Source organism: Canis lupus, chromosome 37 (assembly GCF_011100685.1).
Source record: "Canis lupus familiaris isolate Mischka breed German Shepherd chromosome 37, alternate assembly UU_Cfam_GSD_1.0, whole genome shotgun sequence".
NCBI lineage: Eukaryota > Metazoa > Chordata > Mammalia > Carnivora > Canidae > Canis > Canis lupus.
The window spans coordinates 29812955-29825537 of NC_049258.1; the positions used below are offsets into that span (position 1 = coordinate 29812955).

The 12583-nt window shown below is 42.5% G+C and overlaps 1 long non-coding RNA gene across 1 annotated transcript; it reads left to right on the forward strand.

Moving 5' to 3' along the window:
- Positions 1-9713: 9713 nt before the first annotated feature.
- LOC119877919 lies at positions 9714-12315 on the forward strand. Its single transcript, XR_005385460.1, has 3 exons — positions 9714-10259; positions 11666-11802; positions 12025-12315. It is a non-coding gene; the product is annotated as an uncharacterized LOC119877919 (long non-coding RNA).
- Positions 12316-12583: the final 268 nt, after the last annotated feature.

Genomic DNA, 12583 nt, shown 5'->3' on the forward strand with positions numbered 1-12583 from the left:
CGAACACCTTACATAATTTAAAATGACAAAAAGAAACTTGGTCAGCTTACCCAAGAGAACACAAGGGAGATTGCGGGTAATTGAGCTAAAATCAGAAAAAATAAAAGCTGGAAATGAGATGCAAATTGTAAGACACAAACAAAGAACTGTGCAAAGTTCTTTAAATACAGAAGGCATGAGAGACTGTTACAAGGATGTAGGCTTTTCAAATTGCTTTTTAATAAATGCCAATTTAAAAAATCTCTTAACAAAACTTAAAACTGTACAGGAATTGGGTTTGCAGAGTTCCTAGCCATCAATAATAACAAAATGGTGAAAAAAAAAAAAAACAATAATAGGCATGACACAAACCCTAAGCATAAAACTTTGTTCTCTTAGTTTTGTTGACTGTATCCTTTGCTGTGCAGAAGCTTCTTATCTTGATGAAGTCCCAATAGTTCACTTTTGCTTTTGTTTCTCTTGCCTTCGTGGATGTATCTTGCAAGAAGTTGCTGTGGCCGAGTTCAAAAAGGGTGTTCCTGTGTTCTCCTCTAGGATTTTGATGGAATCTTGTCTCACATTGAGATCTTTCATCCATTTTGAGTTTATCTTTGTGTGTGGTGCAAGAGAGTGGTCTAGTTTCATTCTTCTGCATGTGGATGTCCAATTTTCCAGCACCATTTATTGAAGAGACTGTCCTTTTTCCAGTAGGTAGTCTTTCCTGCTCTGTCGAATATGAGTTGACCATAGAGTTGAGGGTCCACTTCTGGATTCTCTATTCTGTTCCATTGATCTATGTGTCTGTTTTTGTGCCAGTACCACACTGTCTTGATGACCACAGCTTTGTAGTACAACCTGAAATCTGGCATTGTAGTGCCCCCAGATATGGTTTTCTTTTTCAATATTTCCCTGGCTATTCGGGGTCTTTTCTGATTCCACACAAGTCTTAAGATGATTTGTTCCAACTCTCTGAAGAAAGTCCATGGTATTTTGATAGGGATTGCATTAAACATGTACATTGCCCTGGGTAACATTGACAGTTTTCATATTAATTCTTCCAATCCATGAGCATGGAATATTTTTCCATCTCTTTGTGTCTTCCTCAATTTCTTTCAGAAGCATTCTGTAGTTTTTAGAGTATAGACCCTTTACATCTTTGGTGAGGTTTATTCCTAGGTATCTTATGCTATTGGGTGCAATTGTAAATGGGATTGACTCCTTAATTTCTCTTTCTTCAGTCTCATTGTTCGTGTAGAGAAATGCCACTGACTTCTGGGCATTGATTTTGTATCCTGCCGCACTGCTGAACTGCTGTATGAGTTCTAGCAATTTTGGGGTAGAGTCTTTTGGGTTTTCTATGTACAGTGTAATGTCCTCTGTGAAGAGGGAGAGTTTGACTTCTTCTTTGCCAATTTGAATGTCTTTTATTTCTTTTTGCTGCCTGATTGCTGAGGCGAGCACTTCTATACTATGTTGAATAGCACTGGCGAGAGTGGACATCCCTGTATTGTTCCTGATCTTAGGGGAAAGGCCCCCAGTGCTTCCCCATTGAGAATTATATTTGTTGTGGGCTTTTTGTAGACGGCTTTTAAGATGCTGAGGAATGTTCCCTCTATCCCTACACTCTGAAGAGTTTTGATCAGGAATGGATGCTGTATTTTGTCAAATGCTTTCTCTGCATCTATTGAGAGGATCATATGGTTCTTGTTTTTTCTCTTGCTGATATGATCAATCACATTGATTGTGTTACGAGTGTTGAACCAGCTTTGCATCCCGGGGATAAATCCCACTTGGGCATGGTGAAAGACAACCTAGAGAATGGGAGAAGATATTTGCAAATGACCTCTCAGATAAAGGGCTAGTATCCAAGATCTATAAAGAACTTATTAAACTCAACACCCAAGAAACAAACAATCCAATCATGAAATGGGCAAAAGACATGAAGGGAAATCTCACAGAGGAAGACACAGACATGGCCAACATGCACATGAGACAATGCTCCGCATTACTGACCATCAGGGAAATACAAATCAAAACCACAATGAGATCCCGCCTCACACCAGTGAGAATGGGGAAAATTAACAAGACGGAAAACAACAAATGTTGGAGAGGATGTGGAGAAAGGGGAGCCCTCCTGCACTGTTGGTGGGAATGTGAACTGCTGCGGCCACTCTGGAAAACTGTGTGGAGGTTCCTCAAGAAGTTAAAAATCGATCTGCCCTGACCCAGCAATTGCCCTGCTGGGGATTTACCCCAAAGATACAGATGCAGTGAAACGCCGGGACACCTGCACCCCTGATGTTTCTAGCAGCAATGTCTACAATAGCCAAACTGTGGAAGGAGCCTTGGTGTCCATCGACAGATGAATGGATAAAGAAGCTGTGGTCTATGTATACAGTGGGATATTCCTCAGTCATTAGAAATGACAAATATCCACCATTCGCTTTGACGTGGAGGGAACTGGAGGGTATTATGCTGAGTGAAGTAAGTCAGTCGGAGAAGGACAAACATATGGTCTCATTCATTTGGGGAATATAAAAATTAGTGAAAGAGAATAAAGAGCAAAGGAGAGAAAATGAGTAAAAATATCAGTGAGGGTGACAAAACATGAGAGACTCCTAACTCTGGGAAACGAACAAGGGGTAGTGGAAAGGGAGGTGGGGGGGGGTTGGGGTGACTGGGTGATGGACACTGAGGGGGGCACTTGGGATGAACACTGGGTGTTATGCTATATGTTGGCAAATTGAACTCCAATAAAAAATTAAAAAAAAACTTTATTCTCACTCATTGGTTCATTCCATCAACGACCAATTATCAGAGCATTTTAATGGACATCTGAAATTAATAAATCCACATAAAGCACTCATTAGTTATTGGCTATTAGCATTGTTATCGATGTTTCTGCTTGCCAAGCATGCATTTCTCCTGTTGTGGTACATGAGTCCCTTTTCTCCCTTTGGAAATCATTCTCAGTCCATGTGGATGGGATGCGGCTGATCTCTGCTGCTAGTTTCTGGAAGATCCCCTACTAAGAGACTAAGGCACCCAAGGTAGCACATTCCTCAGCCATGATGGTGAACTCACGGATGGACCTATGACCCATGCAGACCAATGAAAATCTTCCTTGAGATATTTGCTGATACATCCTCTAAGGGACAGGGTTCTGAAGGTCAGATAAGCCTGGACCACCCAGGGCCACCACAGTCCCTACAAAGGCAGAACCTGTCTAAGAATAAAAGAAAAAAATCACCCAAAGAACAAAGTTTGAGTCCAGGAACACAGCTAGGATGAAATCACCCACTTCTATCTCCAGCTTTTTCAGTTACATGACCCAGAGATTCCTTTTTCTTGCATGAATTGGTATGAATTGCATTTCCATAGCTCACAAACCAGAGTCCTAGCCTGAAGAGCTTGCTATGTGCATACGTGCTGGGGAAGTATCAAGGTCTAAGGCAGATGAGGACTCTGTCCTATGCAGCCCAGAGTCCACCAAGGCAGTCTGCAATGAATGACTCATTACAGTGTATTAGGAGTCATTAGAGAGGAGCTCAGGAGTTCAGGGCTCAAGTTTACTAACAGGTACATCTCACCTGGTCTTCGAGATGAAGGAAGACTTCCTCAGTGAAGAGACACTAAGTCTGAGACATGAAGGAGCGAAAGGAGTTCCTCTGGTTGAAACAGTCAAGGATACACATTACATGGAAATGAAAGCATCTACAGATTTTTTAAAATGTGAGATATATTAATTTCTGTAACAATAAGAAATTCTATATAAAGGAGACAGTGAAAGAAATATAGACATGTTCATGAACATACAATGTCAAAGATTATTCCTGTAATGAGCCTCTGGGGACCTGACACTGTCCAGGCAGTTTAAATGGCAGATCGGCATTCTACTGAGGAGGTGACACTTTAGGTGTCCTAAGAACTAAAAATTATGTTAGTGGCCTTAGAAAAGTCATGTAAGCTTTTAGGCATTAATTTTTTAAACTCTAAGAGCTCTTGCACTAATTAAATCCCATGATGCGTCTCCAAGTCTAGCTTACCACAGCTTAAATTGGACATACTGAGGTATCATTCAGATACTGACCAAGGGCTCACTTTCTCCAGTCCCTACTTCACGAGGGCCTTTTCACTGCATATCCTTTAGCTGTAAGACTGTAACTTATCTAGAGGTCTTGACTTTTAAAGAAAGTTAGAAGCTCAAGTCCAGGTTTCACATTATAGAACGTAGAATGCTGGCTTTTGAAAATCAAACAGCCCTCCCAGAGCTATTCACAGAAATGTGTCTGGATTGAGAAATGATAGGAAATTAAGTACGTGAGGTACAAGTATAAAATAATGTGTCTGGCTTCAAAACAAACATACCAGGTAGGATGGGGTCGTCCAAAGAAGTCCTGTGGGACATGACACCTCATCGCAGACACTCAGCTATACACAAGGTATTTTTGGAAACCACCTTTTTTGAGTTGCCTTTAGAGGCATTGCTTGTTCTTTTAACTACCATGATAGTGATTCAATGTGTCTTTCGGACGACTTTTTTTTTTTAAAGATTTTATTTATTTATTCATGAGAGACACAGAGAGAGGCAGAGACAGAAGCAGAGGGAGAAGCAGGCTCCATGCAGGAAGCCTGATGCGGAACTTCCATCCCAGAACTCGGGATCACACCCTGGGCTGAAGGCAGATGCTCAACCCCTGATCCACCCAGATGCCCCCTTCAGATGACTTTTGAAAACAATGTAAAGGTACTTGGCTCCAAGTTAGATGAATAAAGTGGATAATCAAGCTGTAGAATTCCACTTTGACGAGAAACATGAAGCAGTGAGTTCGTCCCCCCAAACTGACTCTAGGGTGATTCCCTCTAAGATCTAAAAAGAGCAAAGTTTTGAATGATGGCCTCTTTTGAGAGTGTGTCTCCCACTAGGATGACTCCTCAAGAAACATTCCGTGTCTACTGACACATAGAACATTTCCCAATCCCCTGTTACACAAAGTTGAAGACATGTAAAATTAAGGTTGGGGACGCCTCTGATAATTCTGCGAATTCGTCATTCCAAAATATTTCAGAGCCTGCAACATGAGCCATGCCCTGTACACAACAAGCATCTAAAGAATAAGCACTATTGCTAACTTCAAAACAAGGCAAAAGCAAATGAGACCTAGAGCTCACCCCTAGTTTACATTCCTCTCACGGGACCCCTCACAGAGAGTGTCTGGCAATAGACAGTGACAACAGCCTGAAAATTCAAGACTAGAGTGATGGGACTTTCAAGAAATTAAACTTAATTTCTGAACAACATTGTGAAAAATAAATAGAATCCAACCAACTATATTATATATATAATATTATATTATCAGAGACAAGAAAAGTTTCGTAAATTGTATTTGGAGTAACATCTTTAAGTAAATCCACAACTTCATATTACCTCTAAACGTCAAACCAAAGTACTGTAAGTACTTGAGAAATCTAGACTATGGTCTTTCCTGCATGTTTTCCTCTTTGTCAATGTAAATCATTGTAAAAATTCAAAGAAAATTACTTGTTAATTTTTCTAACTCTAATAAAAAAATCATGTATTTTAGGGGTGCCTGTGTGGCTTGGTCAATCAAGCCTCAGTCTCTTGATTTCAGCTCAGGTCATGATCTCAGGATTGTGAGATTGATCCCCACCTCAGGCTCTGCGCTCAGTGCAGAATTCGCTTGAGATTCTCTCCCTCTTCCCTTCCTCCCACTTGCATGTGCTCCCACATTCTTTCTCTAAATAAATAAATAAATAAATAAATAAATAAATAAAATCTTTTAAATAATGATCTATTTTAGTATTCTAGCTTTCCCACTTTACTGAGAAATACTCAAAAGGGCAGTGGGAACAAAAATTTCCTCAATAATTTTAAATGCTTAAGATGCTTGAGGAAAAAGATGGATAATTTACATTACTCTTTTTTTTCTGAATCTATGTGTATACAGAGGTAAATTTTTTTAAATACTAAAAAATGAGAGAAGACCAAAGAACAGTGGGATGGTCATCTTTTACCAATAGCATACCCAATAAAACATTACACATTTACTCTGGCAACCATCTTTAATTTCCACTTGAGAGAACTTAAATGCCCTCAAATAGAATTTACTTCAGGTCAGAAGCCATCTAGAAGCATTTCTCTAAATTTAACCTTAGTTACTCATATTGAAGCCAACATTACTCTTAAAGCAAATACAGTAAGCACCGATACATGATTTTTTCCCCCTAAGACAAAGGAAAGCACACTTTACTTCATCCATTTAATAAAATAACCTGACTCAAAATTGTGACTGCATCAGCAGATCCATCTGCCCAATTCTCTGTTAAAAGATTAGGGATATGTCATTTCAGGGTGTAAATTCTGCAAGAGAGCTTGTACTGCTCTGCTCATATGGAATTGATTTGAGCCAAAAGTGATTTTACAAGACCAACATTTTCATGTTTTCCAGGTCAGCACAATCCCACAGAGTAGAGTGGTCCCAGAGGCATGGACCAACATCTCCAAGAACCTAAATACGGCCCCTGGGAAATGGGTCTCTTTCAGTTGACATGGTCAGCATTTCATCATTCTAGCTCCTTCTCATCCTTAAATTCACATAGAAAAAAATGTATTTCTAGAACACAGATCGAAGCTCTTCTCACCTCACTTGATATTCTTCTACAGTTAAACACTAAAATCATCTTGCACGTTTTCATGATTCACATGTTTTCTCCATCTCTAATCAATTGACAGGTACTAGTTGAGGCTGCTGTGGGGACCTAGGGGACATGGCCTTTGCCTCAGCTGGATTTCAAATTGTTGGGTAGATAGTTGGCATGTGGGAAAGAATAGCAACAGCTGTGGGTGAGTGTTCATTTGTGGGGGTTACACTGTGCGTTTAGGGGGAATTAAGAGACAGGGACCTGCTTGGGAGCTGTACTGTGCCATGAGCAGGGAAAGGGGTATTGGTACAGGGTGACAGATGAATGTCATGCTGGTAACATGGCATGTTCAGGACCCCATGACTGTTGCTTGCTTGCAGAGTGCTGGTTAGGCGAGCTAGCTCACTGCGAAAAGCGTCCATGTCCTTGGCTGTATAAAGAAGATAAGAACATTGGCATCTTCATGGGTAATAATGAGGATTGTTGGAAATGATGCTTAGCTATGACACTACTGAGTAGTCAGGGCTTCAACAAGGCTTTGACTGATGGATAGGATTTTGTTAAATAAAGAGAGAGAAAATTTCACAACAGGGAATGTTATGTGAACAAATTCAGTGGCAGAAATGATGCCGTTTAGGCATAAACACTCCTGAGATTTTCAAGCTTTGTACCAACTTACATGAGGAAGATCTAGGCTCATAAAATGAATATTTCACATATTTAACCAGAGGAAGAATACAGATTCCTGCTCCCATTTCCCTGCAAATTCTGATTCAGTAGGTCTCTGGAGATATCCAGAAATCCGCCTGTTAAAACACATTCATGTATTTTGATCAATTTTGGAGACACACTAAGCCGATGGGTTGATGTCGTGCCCAGTTTTTCTATCACTCTGACACTCTGGCTGTTTCGTGATTCTCTGAAAGTACATTTTAAAAAATTATTATTGAAGTATACTGGATGAAAGTGTATTTTAGCATAATCATTAGATGCCAATTTAAAGAAAGATTAATAACTCATGGCTGTACATTCTAGAGACAGAGTGTGGAGTAGCTAAGAGGGAGCTGGAAAGTACAGAGAGAATCCCGGAATGGTGGGGTGACGGTAGTCGCACACACCCCTGTGTTCTACAGACGAAAAACCTGAGACCCAAAGGAATGAAATGACTTGGAGGAGCTGGACTATCAGAGACCTTGGATGAGAAAAAGCCTGCTCTGTCACTTTGCATAAGCCCTTTAAAGACTCCAGTATTGTGCAGCGTGCGAGTTAGTGGCTGGACAGTAGAAGGCCCGGGACCTGCCGACTTGCTCAAAAGTGGCGCTTCAGCAGGTGCAGAGGCAAGGTCCTGAAAGGTACTAAAGAAAACAGGTAGTGATTGCCCTTGGATGCCATCAAAGGTGTACGGAAGGTGTCCGTGGACAGACAGGTGGCCGTGTAACGTCCCTGCCAGGCATGGAAATCCGCAACCCCGGTCCGCCGTATGAAAGCAGTGGCATCCCAGCAATCCCTCCCCTCTTCAATTTGGAATCGGACAGACTCTTAGTAAGTGGCGCTAATCACACCTAACTCCAGCCCTCCCAGTGACACAGGACGGGACTTGAGCCATTCTGCACACCTAGATAAAAACAAACTTTCGTAATACTGAGCACTCCATCCCATGCGTCGGGTTTGCCGTGGGCATGTGTAGTTGGTCTGTGATTTTGCCTGGAACATTTACTCACCCAAGTTCAGAATCTGGTGACAGATGTGTGTCTTCACCTCTATCCTAAAATGTAACTTTTCCTCTACTCATTTTTGGTTTATGACTACCCTGAATTGGGATGTTCTATTAACTGCTTAATTCCTAGAATATGTCCAGGCAAGGAGGATACTTACTAGAGTCTCCCAACTGTTGTCATTTTTAAGATAAGGTGACCTCACTAGGCGTGGGTCATGGTCTCACTCATCTTCTAACCTCTGTGGTGCTATGTGTCTTTTTAAAGTGCACTCTTCTCTGAAACGTGGACCAGTCGGTGCCAGTCACATCGGCCGGAGACCCCGAGTTATTCCTGATACCTGCCCGTTTCTCACACCGTAGACCCAGCTCATCACCGATTCTCTCCAACATCTACTCCTCTCACCATCTCCGGGGTGGCACTGCTCTAACTGAATTAAACACACTAACACTGAGGGACATTTGTGCACAGCACACCCCTGGGACCTCCTAGATGGCAAAGATCATGCTTAACCAACTGTTAAAGATCAAGATTCTTCCATCTGGGCAGAAATTAATCCTTGGCGAGGAAGTTTTTCTTTGGAAAGCACAAGGACAATGGAATTGCTCTGGAAAGAGGGGACTTTAGGAAAGGGCAGATTTTGAAGGTGAAAGATTTTGGAAGACCTGGAAGAGTGAAAGTGCCCAGGGCCCGGCACACCCCTCCTGTGCCACCTGCGGGGGGCTGGTGACCAACCAGGAGGTCGGGGCTCGCACTGCCTGCAGTCCTCAGCTTCCCATTTGCATTGGCCTCTCCAGCCCTTTCTAGCCCAGTGTCCTCCAACCTGATGTTTATCCCATCCCTTCCTCTCCATCTACAACAAGGAAGAGGAAAGAAAAAAAGGAAAAACAGCAAAGGGAAAAGTATCAAAGAAAAAGATATATCTGTACTGGTTTTTATCAGTGGGGAGAAGAGGTTTAATTCACTCTGTCACCAGCTTTGCTTTCTTCCTTTAGTACCTTTATTGAATACTTAAGCCTCCTTTTCCCACAGACGACAGTCCTCGTGAACCTCTGCTCACTTCAGTGGTTCTCCACCCTGCTGGGCGCTGGATGGGCTGGTAAGCTTTCTGGAAATGCTGATGTCTAATCCAGTGAGTGGGAGGTGGGGAGCGTAAAGCTCTCTCTCTATTTTTTAAAGTATCCTAGAGTCTCACCTCTGTGTAGGGCTGAGAAGCACTGTTTTTGTATGTCAAGGGTCTCTTGTAGCCAAAATGGAGGAAAAGCTGACAAAACAGAAGGAAGTAAATGGAGAAAGCAGCCCTGACATTGGGGGGGAAACAGGAAATGGGAACGAGAAAAGGTAAGAAAGCTTCATTTAGACTCCTTGGGAGATTCGGTCACGTGCAGGGCTCCAGCAGGAGTGAGGCCTGGGGTGGCAAGCCTTGTTTCCACCAGGCAAGGATCCTCTGGGCTGGGGCCTGGCACTGCTGAACCTCAGTCCATTGCTTTTTGACCTAGTGGGTTTTGTAGGGTGAACCAAGTTTGAATCAATGCCAGCTCTGGTGGAGTTGGGGGAAGTAGGTATTGGGAGGCAGGCGGGTCTACATTGGAGCTTGGGTTCATGGACGCCCAGAAAGATCTAGTCCCTCTTGTTCTGCCCTTGGAGCTGGGGTCACAGCCTGACCAGCTGGGTCAGGAAGATCCGAGGACCTGCAGGGTTGTGAGGAGGTGCCTAGGCAGGGAGGCAAATGTGGAAGCAGTCACGCGGAGCGAGGTCCTGTAGGTCTCGGCTCACACCAGCACTGCTGCCTGGACCAGCCTGGACCAGCCTGACCTGGCTGGGTCTCCCCGGCGAGCTCCACTGGGGACGGATGCACTAGAAGAACATCAGCAGGAATATGAAGCAGATGAGCACAAACAGGTAATGTGAAGCAAACCGAAAAGGTCTGCAAAAATGTAACTGCTAATAAGTTAACCAAATATTAGGATATAGTCTGAAGATAAAATGTGATTGATGAGTTCACATTGAAAGATCTTCTTTATAAACAGCATTTAAAATATATAAACATAATAGAAAGCTAAGTGATTTTGATTGAAAGGAAACAAATGTCTTGACTTTCCATTGGCTTCTGTTGAGATGGTTTTCCATTAAAGGTGCTGGCGGCCTCTTCACCCATTCCCATGATCTTCTCCTGGGGCCAACAGGGGACATTTGAGCCCTGATGGCCTGGGGTAAGACCTTCATGGCATAAAATAGAGCAGGTGGGGATGAAAGCTAGGGCTCCCTTCTCATTAGGATAGTACCCAGTCCAGACAGAGCCATGCCCAAGACACCTCAGTTATTTGATGAACTTAGTCTTCTCTTCTCTGCAAAAACGTCAAGCCTGGAGATGACCTTTAGCGTCCAGGAAAGGAAATTTGAGGAGATAGCATCCCCTGCTGGTAGATTTTATTATCACCAGAATTTGAGGTCTGAGCGTCAAAGGAAGGGTGGATGTGAGATGCTCAGCAGATGAAGCGTGGTTAGTGTGAAACCTTCTTGCAAAAGTGTGATTCCTTCCAACAGGTCCCCTGACAGCTCCAGAGCTTCACCTCGCCCTGCTTTCACATTTGGCCTGGTGCCTCGTTCATGTTTAGGCAGTCACCACCTCTTTTCTTTTCTCTAACCCAAGTACCAGGAAGAGTAAAGCCACGGGATGCCTTTGGATGCCAGTCTCCTGCTACCCCTAGCCTTTTGTTCTTTGAAGTAAAGATAAATGCCCTAATTTCTTATCCTTCAGTTGTAGATTATCTTTTTTTCCTCCAAATTCACTTTTCAGAGAATTTCCCTCCTTTCAAAAAAAGAGCTTTTCAACCCACATCGCAGAAATCTGCAGCCTAGCTCTAGAAAAACAAATCCCTTCTTATTCAAGGAGAGGGGAAAAAATCTAAATACAAATACACTGTAGTTCAGTTCTTGACATGCCCCAACACCACATCATGTCTTGGTTGGCCAAATTCTATGGAAAACCTCACCATTGTTTGGTTCATGGCCATGGCCAGCTTCATCCTCAAGACCTCCTCCCCTTTGGTTGACACTCCTTCTCCAGGGTGGGTGTTTCATGATGTCTCTTGGCTGCCTGAGACCCCCAGTGGTGGCTCCCACTCTCTCTTGTTCCTTTTGAGAGCTATCTGTTGTGCTCAGACTTTGTTCCTCCAATATCACTCTCCCTAGACTTAGAAACATTCATCATGGTCCCAATCCCCTTTCTTATGCGATAGAAAAAAACTCACCATAAACAACATCCCAAAGGAAACAACCTGTTCGAAGTCCTCTTTTCTTTCCAGATAAAGTCACCTTCACGTAAGGAAAAGACATTAATAATGTAAATGCAAGTAAAGCAAGACCGTCACGGCACAGATCCTCCCACACGCTCACAGCGCACTTACGGGAGAGCAGCTGGAAGCTTTGGAAAGTTTGCTGGGTAGGTCAGCATCTCCAGAATGGTGTCCAAAGTCTCTTCCAGTATCGGGTATTTGCTGTTGTGAGTGGCCATGGGTCTCTGAACTTGTTCAGTTCTTCTTCTCTAAATAAAATAAAATAATAACAGTAATAATAGGTCCATGCATTTAGTATGGTTTAATTGCATCCATTTATAGAATATAATTCTTTTAAGTTTGTAATTTTCTCTTTTCTAAAAATACAGCAAATCAAAGGAACTGCGAATTACAGCATTTTGCCAGGATGCCACGAAATCAGTAGCAACAGAGACTTATTGACCACATTCTGTGATTCTTGATCTGTTAATCAACTGAGACATGGCTTTACTCTTTAAAAGAGGCAGGGAGAGAAATACCTCAATTTCTAGCTATGTTCCATCTCTGTGTCATCGGGCCAGATGAGATTATACCAAAGTTACAGAAACAAGACCTGGAACGCTGGCTGATTACTAAGTCACCTGTGAAAAATTCAAATATTCAAGCAAATTTTACCCAGAGCATATCTTTGAGGGTTTTTTTTTTGGGGGGGGGGGAGGTTATGTTTTTGCTTGGCAGGAAAATTTAATTGAGTCATTTTAATCCTTTCTTCATTTTAATAGGAACATGTAGGCAGAGGCCAAAATTGCCAATCAAGAGTCTTTATCCACATGGGAAAATCCTAAGGACATTACTTATAAATGGTTTAGCAACATGTCAGATATTTGAAAGGCATGGGGTGGGAAATTTTGCTCCTCAAAAAACAAGAGCTTTTTCCTTCACTCCTTC